This window comes from Anser anser, assembly GCF_964211835.1.
Source record: "Anser anser genome assembly, chromosome: 3".
NCBI classification, from domain to species: Eukaryota; Metazoa; Chordata; class Aves; order Anseriformes; family Anatidae; genus Anser; species Anser anser.
Window position 1 is genome coordinate 90,689,100 of NC_139722.1, and position 9,822 is coordinate 90,698,921.

The window sequence follows — 9,822 nt, forward strand, 5'->3', positions numbered from 1 at the left end:
GCGCTTACTTTCCTTAACTCTCTGGTCATCATTCAGGTTCCTGGTTCACACTCCAGATAAGGGTTAAATTATAATCCAGGGGCAAATGACTTTGAAAAGAGTGATTCATTTACTATGCTGAATAACCGATGTTTGTTTCATGGACAGAACACATCACTGGTCAGATTCATATCTCAGATACTTGAGGCCCCTGCTTAATGGTGTCAGGAAACAGCAACGTTTGTGCCCAGATAAAGGGATTCAGGTGGGTACCCCTGTATCTCAACTCATCACCAAAATTGTCATCAACAGAGACAGTTTTAGAGTAGGCAAAGTGAGTAACCTCTTACACCAGCTGAGAAATTAGGGGCAGCAAAAGTGCTAATTTGCAGACATGAAATACTTAATATTCACCAGTAATAACTGTTTATTGACAAAAAACTGCAAAGTGTGAGAGTGATGAATCTTATTCTCTTAAAATATTATTGGAGTGTTAAGAAGAGCATCAGCTGCTGTCCTGCCTTGCCTAGAAAAGAGATTCAAACCACCACCAGTCATGGATGGTTCTTGTCAATCCAAGAACACACAACAAAAGCTGTTCTCAGGAACCGGTTAGCAGCTGGGGATAACTTGAGCTTTATCACTTAATCCAAGCCATGCAAGTGAACTTTTTGCGCACACACAGCAGGGGATTTAAACAAATGCACAAGCAGGAGCACAGTTTAAGACATACCCTGAAACTGTGATTCCATTAACTTGAGTACTCACATCCAGTAACAGGCTGTGAGTGAAACCCATCAATCTGAATAGACAAGATGAACAAAGAGAGGTCCCAGGGTCAGGCAGTGGGTCAAAATGAAAATGGAGAACAGAATCCAGACCTCTCGACTACCAGCCAACCACCCAGCTCACTGGTGTGCACTCATTGTCTTACCACTCGCCTTTGAGGTTAAAAGGAGACATGATCTGCCTCAAGTAATGCAGGCAAAGGAAAAGCTGGGATTTGGTGTACAAATGCAGAACTTTTTGGTGTAGGTTCACGCATAGGCATGCATGCTTTTACAGCTGAAAATATGATCCAAATTGATCATTGGTTTGTGTGTGTTTGCATATTTGAGCAGTCAGTCCCAGCACTCATGAGTGATCCAGGAATAATAAACTAATCCATGGGTAATTCACTGTTCAAGAACAATAAAACCTTCATACTGCCAGTTCTTAAGGGCAGCTCTGTAGTATCAAAAGGGCCTGCATAGCCCAGAATCCCCAAATCACCTAAAGGCAATAAATACGAATAGCTGGTACATATGACTTGCCCACCAACAGCATGACAGCTTGTGCAGTTGCTGTCTCTAACAAGTACCCCTCTCATCCCAGAGTATCCAAAAATTCCCAGCAGAGACAGGAAAAGCCTGGATAAGGTAACTCTACTGTTGCAAGGCTGTGAAAGACTGTAGAAAGCAAAGGGAAAGAAAGTCATGTTGAAGGCCTGCTGCAAACAACATGTTTTGTCCTTGTATCAGAGCTTCTGAGGCCAGTAACAATAAGCAGTGGGATAAGAGCAGGCCTGAGTCTGAGCACAGTAAGTAGAGCAGTGAGGAAAGAGAGCTATGTTTATGGCTGTTGCATGTAAGCCATTCAAAGGAAAACTAAGGATTTTACAGCTTGGATAACGCACACTGCTTGAAGCTATATAATGCTACCACACACCCTCATTTCTTACTCACTTTGTAAACTCTGCAAGAAGTCAAGTTGAATTAGATTTCACCACTGCTTCATCAACACCAATGCACTTTGCCACTGGCGTTACTTGCCTGCTAAGTAGCGATTACCAGACTCTTGCTACACAAAGCATCCTTGGTTGGGAAACCAATGGGTGCTGCAGGGCCTTCAGGGTGTCAGGTGTGGGCTCTGTAATGTCTGGCCTGCCCCAGGGGGAAGCCTGTCCCTGTGAAGCAGAGCAGGCGTTAAGTGACCTGAAGGAGCCTTCAGCAGCCCTATAGTAGCCAAAATCTCAGGACAGGGACTGATTTCAGGCCCCAGGGGAATATCTTGTCTTTTGGTGGGCTGATCAAGAGAAAGGGGTAGATCTAAAAATGTCACTGACATCATGGTTTAATTGGTATCTGTGTGTTTTGCTCCAGATTTTCATTATCATTATCACAACACCGTAAGCCATCACCAGTATCTTTAGTGAATGCTGTCCTATGAGAATATACTCATACAGCAGCTTGCTCCTTTTGTGCTTCCGTCTGGTCAGGTAACCATGACTTCTCTGCTATGCTCAAGTCTTACCCATTAACCTGCTCATTCATCCATCCGCTTCCCAATCTATCCACCTTTAAAATCACTTAGAAACTGACACAAGAGCATTCACTCAGATATTGATGTTAATTTAAATGAATCAATCTGGATCATCCCCTTGGGCCTGACTCTCATTAATATTTAAAATCACATTTCACAGACCCAGGAAATGGAAAATTGGATCTTTCCAATTAAATTGACACTTTCCATTAATGACATTGTTCTGCTGTTATTATTGACAGTTCAGTGCAGCAGCAATCTAACCAGCCCAACATGTTGATTTCTGCCTTTTCCAACACTGTGAAGAAAATAACCTTTAAAGACAAAATATTTTAACTGAAGAAACAGAAGAGGCTGAAGTATTTAATGCATCTATAAAATCTATATATATATTAAAAATAAATAAAACAAACAGAAATAGGACCCACACATAAGGTTATTTACTTTAGTGCCTTATGGTGTTATCTCTGAGCTGATTTTTTTCCTCACCTGCTTTTTTCATCTTTGGCGGTGCTAAAATTGCTATGTCTTTCTTATCTTGTCTTGATTACCCTACACAGAAAAAGTCCATGCTCAAAAGATACTGGATAGTAAAACCTTTCAACAGTCATGGAACATGGTAAACCAAGAAAGAACCAAAACAGGTATATTCCTGTAACTTGTATTTCTACCTTCAAAAAGACCAGGGAAAACAACATAAATCAGGTTTGTCTAGCTTTTTAACAGCTGGGTACTGCATTATATGGTCAGATAAATACACATTTTAAAACCATTTGATTAAAAAAGAGAAACTGCTCAGGGTACAGATAGACTCATCAATGGGTTGGAACTGGCTCTTGGGCTGCCTACGAGCACCCCTGTAATTTAGGATATACTATGCAAATGAGAATGTGCACACCCCATGTGACACATCCCTTGAACATAAGAGCATGGAGCTACTGAACTATTTCAAACAGATAGGTGGTCTTGTCCAGATCTAGTGCCTGCTTTGTGTCACAGGGAGCTGCTTTTGTTTCAAGGAGTGTAGCATCTGCATCAACAAATGAGAAGGAAATGCAGAGGTGTCCCATCTTCATTGGGAATGTGTAAATCACCTCTATTCTTGTCTTGGGGCTTACATGGGAGGAGTCCAGAGCTCCTATTTAGCCTCTGGTATGAGAAAGACTGGACAGCTGTGACTGCCGTGATGTCTAGATGTCTTGTGTTAATGAGTCAACTTCCAATTAAGCTGAAAATGTGATTGTGGGCCTGCATTCTTGGCTGCCATAAATCTGTTCAAATTTACATAATCTTAAAATACTCACAGTCTGCTCAGTTATCCCATCAAGAATCTGGTGTATATTTAGTGTCCTTCCATTATCTTAATCTCTAGAGTTTATAAGGTAAGGGGGAGGAAGCAAGGAGATTGAGTCTGCAAACAACCTCCAAGATAGCCACAGTTTAACTGAAAACTTCACGATGGGAAAGTGGTTGAAGTGATACTTGGCTTTTTAAAACAATTTACGATCAGTGCTGGGTTTAAATCCTCCCTATGATACCTCTTTAGGAATATTAGGTGCACAGGAAGGCTCTTAAGAACAGCACTCTCCATTGAGTGGTAATGAGTGGGGGTGACAGCAGTGTCAAGTGATGCTTGCTGGCATGTCTGCATCACACAGTGCAGCCTGGCTGCAGAGGCACCCTAAACAGCTGGATTGCAGCGAGCAGCACAAGCATATGCACTTTCCAGGAAACCTTACTGCTTTTAAGCCAAATCCGGTTTCTCCAAAAAGCCGCCGTGCATCATACAGACATGCCAGCTTGGGAAAGAACAGGTCACTGTTAGTCCATGTGCCTGCATTGCATGGTATGGACATTACCATGCCTGTTACAGTTCCCCAAATGACCAGCCTGTTAAAGAAGACTTTTAAAAAACTTCTACCTCCTACCAAAACAGAGCACAGAACCACACAAAAATCCCAGGTGAAATGTGGAAAGAGGAGATTTTTGAACACATAGGGGTAGAGGAATAAATAGTTTAAGCACAGAGCTTACATTTTGGAATGGGAAATCAGAAAAAAAATGTTTACAAAACGCATGAGTAAAGAAAAATGTTTGAGTTTTTATCTCTTTGCAAAGAAAGTTATTGGCTTGTATTGAGCCTTTCCCTGGGAGTGTTTGCAAACCAAACATTATGCAGCTGCCAAGTGCCTGAAAACCAAAATGTGAAACTGACCTAAAATAAAAGCAAAAGCGAGTGCTTTATTTTCATCAACACAGAAGAAGAGAAATGAAAGGCCAAGATGCAGGGCGAGTAAAGACCTCTAGGATGTGATTAATGTGCGCAATGCCAAGACCACCTCTACAAGCCACTGAAAGTTATACACACTGTTCAGGTGAAATTTGTCCTACCCTAAAAGTGGGTCAGTCAAATCATATCCCTGAAGTGCCTTTGACCAGATTATATATAAATGCCTAATATTGGATGACATGACTGCTTTGCCTAACCTTTAACATATATCAATCTGCAACACTGTAACGCCCCTTCCAGTTAAACTAAGCATTTCAGAGAAAAGTAGAGAATAAAAAAAGAAAGAAGATGTTAGAGACAGACAAGAGAAGGGAAGGCTGGATCTGTCATGTGTTATCTGTGCAGTGATGGTGATTTCCCAAGTTTCCTGTACACTATGGATTGTACTGAAGCTATGTCACTACCTGTCACTCAGGGCTCATGCCTACAGCCATACACTAGCTAGAGCACACCGTGAAATGCCTGATGAAGTTTCAGGTGTGCTCAGATGTTTTTCCCACAGAAATGAAATAGATGGGAACTAGATTACCTCTGGGAAACTGGCAGTCATGCCACCAGTGTCTCACTTTCTTCCACAGCTGTGTGGATACTGTAACCAGCTGGAGACAACATCTAGCTTACTGAGCTGTGTGGGTGTTCACAGGGTGCTTGCAGTAGTCGGTACATTAGTGGAGCACATTACGGGGCTTATTTCTGAAAATATCACGCAAATCTTAAATAGTGACTTCTCTCAGTATTTCTGGGAGCTACAGAATAGGGATCATTAATTCCATTTTATGACTGGCAAAGTTGAGTTACAGAGAAGTAAAAGTCTAAAGATAGTCTTCACTCTTCCTTCTACGTCTGCCAGCCTAACTATGTTGGTCAGAGATTGAAGGCAGCAGTTATTCCAACAAGATAAGCAACCCTTTATGTCCTTGGGGAAAGTAGTATGAGCTTTATACTCATTAGGAGGGTTTCCTGGTATAACAATACCAATTGGAGTTAACTGGCAAATACTTCCTTGTGCAGATAAGGTTTGAATTATTCCAGAAGCACGTTCCTACAACATGATCATATATTCCCGCCACTCTGCTTCACCGTTTCTCTTATACATAACTTACTGCATTCAAAATCCTTTTCCTACCTTATCGTATGTCCCTGTGTGTCTGTGTGCATGCAGAGTTTCAACACCCCTCATTGCTTGGGTTAGAAGTGCCCTGACCCACAGACAGTTAGCAGACTGCTAAGCCAAGATCTGCAGTAAGCCACCAGTGCTTGTCTGGGCAAAGGGGTCTGGGGCTGCAGACTTGAAAGTTAGCGCCTGTGTTTGTTAGGAAGTGTGAATCAACAGATGATCCCATGCTGAGCAGATCTGAAACCAGATATACGGTCAGTCACACCAGGCCCTGCTTAATCAGCTGGTTTTGCTTGGAAATACGATAAGGGAGGGCAAGGCTGGGAGACGCAGCTCCTATTGGCAGTCTCTGACAGCTCCCTCGTATTGCAAAGCAAGTGGTGTGGAAGATTATAGGTGCGAAACCTGCTCACCCGCCCAGAGACTGCACAGTTTGACTTTTTTTTCCAGCACGTCATTTATTTGTGTAATGCCATTGCACAGTTGTTCCAGCTGTATGTAGAGCTACATTCTTTAAAACAGATCGCTCAGGTCTGATGTAACTTAACCAGACGCAGCAGAGCTCGACCATGCTCTGCAGTTCTACATCACAGCTAGCATCCTGAGGGCCCTCCAGTGGCAACCCCTCCAGAGGTGCCTCGGTCCCCTTGTTTAGAGGCTAGACACCTTCTCAAAATTGCTACTAGCTACTCAGCAGGTACTCACCTGGGATCTGGGGCCAAGCCTCTGCACCTCCTAAGATGCTTGGTACCCCGAGGCATCCTTTTCAAGCTCTGCAGGTACATTTGTAGCATATGGTGCAGCTATTTTACAATCACTGGATCCTAGACACCACATTTTCACGTCCCCAGACCTGCACAAGTGAGCTCTAGAGTCAACCACTGCCTCTCTCTCTTCTATCTCTGCAGTGAGTATTTAGCTCAGGAGGTTGAGAAAGACTTAACTTCTGCCTAGCCTGGGGCCTTAGCTGTGATACAGGTTTCAGTTCCTTGATTTTAATCACACAGAAATATGAACGTGTGTCTCCTTGACCTAAGTGATTTCCCCAACCTTTTGGCTGCTGGCTGTTTTTTGAGGCATCTCTGGTTTCCACAGACAGAAAAGCCACACACAGGTGCCCGTCTCTGCCGAAGGAATCATGGCTGAGCGCTGTGTGGAAATGGGGGCCTGTCTGAGTCAGTCAGTCATTTCTGCACGCAGCATTTTGCTCTTTCCATCTGTATTATTTTGCCAGCTTGCATGGACAATTCCTTGCTAGGACAAGGGAGGTCTCTGGTTATATATGCAAGCATTCCCATATGTTATATGGAGAACATGCATACCTTTCTCAGGGTTAAGGGCTCCACTCTGGGACAAGCCCACCTAATTCCAAGCTTTTACAGTGCCTGAGGACCAACAAGACAACAATATCTGTGAGAGCAATTCCTTACATTGCTGGCTACTGCTATCCAAGCACCGGACTATTCTTTCTCTTCCTATTACAGTCATCTCCTAAGGGCTAAATATGCATAAGGATTTAGGCATGTAGTGATTCACCAAGCAGCAGAGAGGGTAGGTAATAATTCCCAACCTTACGGCCAGGTTAATAATTTATGAACAGTGAAACAGCTTCAAGAGTGGCTGAGATGGCCTGCCCATGAACCTTTGGCAGATGGATTCATGTTGTACTGCTAGCTGCCCTACTTGAGGCAGGGTGCTGACTTGAAAATGGGTCCCTGCTTCCCACATATGACCCCCAATCACTTTTTCATTTTTTCAAAACAAAGCACCAACTTTGCATTTAACATCTGTACATAATCCAGATTAACAGCACTTTACAATGCTTGAGTAAGACTGGGGTCCTGTCCACATAGGTGTTTTTTGTTTGTTTGTTTGTTTGTTTGTTTTGATTGGCTTAGTTAACTCCATTATTTTCCGGCTTCAGTGAATTCCACTGTTAGCTACTCCACGCATAGCAGGGAATATTTGACTGTTACCCTGAGAATGTAAAGTTTTATACAGGGTGATGCAGACAGAGTGGCAAGTACCCATATTTGTGAGACCATGCAAAAATTCTGTGAAAGGTCTCAAATTTTCCAAAGTCCAGTATCATAAGAGGAAAACTGCTCAATACACTCTTTTGTGGCTACTAGTTATCAGTATTCTATTTTGTCACATTGAAAGACATCTTCATATTCAATCCTCATGTCTTCATCTTATTGTTCAGCTGAAACATTCAGTTCTGAGTTCAAGAGGCAACAGTATCATAGAAAAAATAGCAAAAACATCCAGAATTGCTGGATTTCAAGAGAAGTCCCCAGGGAAAGAATATTCCCTGCTCGGTTCCCCAGATCACTCACTGCAGTGCAGTACTTCCTGGATTACTGCAACTAATGCTGTCTCAGAAGAAGACAAACTTGTGTGAATCCATCACCACCACCTTCCTTCAGGCTTTAATGAAGCTCTGAAGTGTTGCCAATTCCTTTCGAATCTCTGTAAATTAAATGAGTTTGAAACATGTCTGCAGCCAACGCCAAAAGCTTCAGCTTTCCAGCAAATTACAACCAACCTGAAACAAGGATAACTGAGACCGTCTGGCTCTCCTCATGGAGAAGACAAGCAGCTCAGAGCTGGTGCAGATAAATGGGGAGATCTCAACCCTCTCCAGGGTCAGGGTCCTGAAGTTAACATCACAGAGAGAAGAGAGCGGGAGTGGGAAATCCTGCAAATCCTCTGCTTTTCACCCTTCTTTGCTTTTTATGCAATGCTGGTCCCAGCATAGCACGGAAGAGGACTCTGCTGCACGCACTTCTTTCTAGCACAGGAGAAGGGTTGGAGCACACAGAGGAAAAGCAAGGGAGCCGGGCTGATTTTAGCCTGGGAGTGGTAAATGAACTCACTCAGGAGCAAGACTGATTAGGCAGAAGCAAGACCAGAAGCAAGGTTGAAGAAGAAATGCTTTATGAAAAGGAAACCATGAGAAATTATCTTTTTTGCTGGCAATAGGTTTGGAGCCATGTGAGGAATGTGTTGTACGAATTAATGGGACCTTAATGTAACTGGGAACACTGGCAGCACCATTTTTTCTTTCTTTCTTTCACACAAACGCGCAGACAACCTATTGTTGTGCATTGCAGTAACAGTTCAAAATTCAAAGAGCAAAAGTCTGACTCAGGACTTTTTAATCTCTGGGCTTGATAGTGCTGTAAGACTTCAAAAGTCCTCTCGTTCCAATGGTGATGATGCTCAAGCCTCCTTATTAAGTGAGATCTGAGATGGGGTATTATTTTGGGTGTACCCAAACTAGTTATGTTCTATTAAAGTATTGACTTACCTTCATTGTCTTCTAAGGAACAATTCTCCTTTATTTTAAAGCCCATAACTTAGTAGTTTCCTCATTTATTAGAGATTTTGGAAACTTATTTTAACTAGCTTAACGTATGTTATCTGTTTATCTCGGAAAACAAAATAAAACAAGACAAAAAACATGTTTCAATCTCAGTCCTGAAAGACAGTAATTTTAACGCCATGAATATTGTTCCATTGTAATCGCCTGTTTTTTTGAGAAACTTTTGAATTTTTGCACATAGCATCACAGTGACAGTTGCCTAGATGTTTGGACTCAAATGCCCTTTTAACTGCAAGTTTCCAAATATTTATATTAAAGAGTAAAAAAATAATAAAAGAACATCTAAACCCAAAAAGGTTCTCAATAATAACCACAAAAATGATCTGTTCTGATGCTACCTCATACACAGCCAGGATTACTGCAAAGGGGAGATACTACCAAGCATGTTTCCCTAAGCCATTCCCTAAGGAATGGTACTGAAAGAGACTTTTTTTTTTTCATTTCCCTCTTCTATCTGCCATAATATTTATTTATGGAGACAGGTACCAAGTTCCTATTATAAAACATAATTACATTAAAATGTTGTTGTAAGTAGCCATCTGTACTAATGTAAGCCTTTAATTTAGAAAGTGTAAATCAAAGCAAGGTACAATTTACCTTACCTGAAGCATGTCAGAGAAGCATTGAATCCTTTTGCTGGAACCTGTAGGCTGTCTTGAAAGTTGAATGTTTCTGGAACAGCACAACGCACTCTAAAGATATGTAAGAGACCTCCCCTCCAACCAATTGCATCTGCTCTGTGCCACC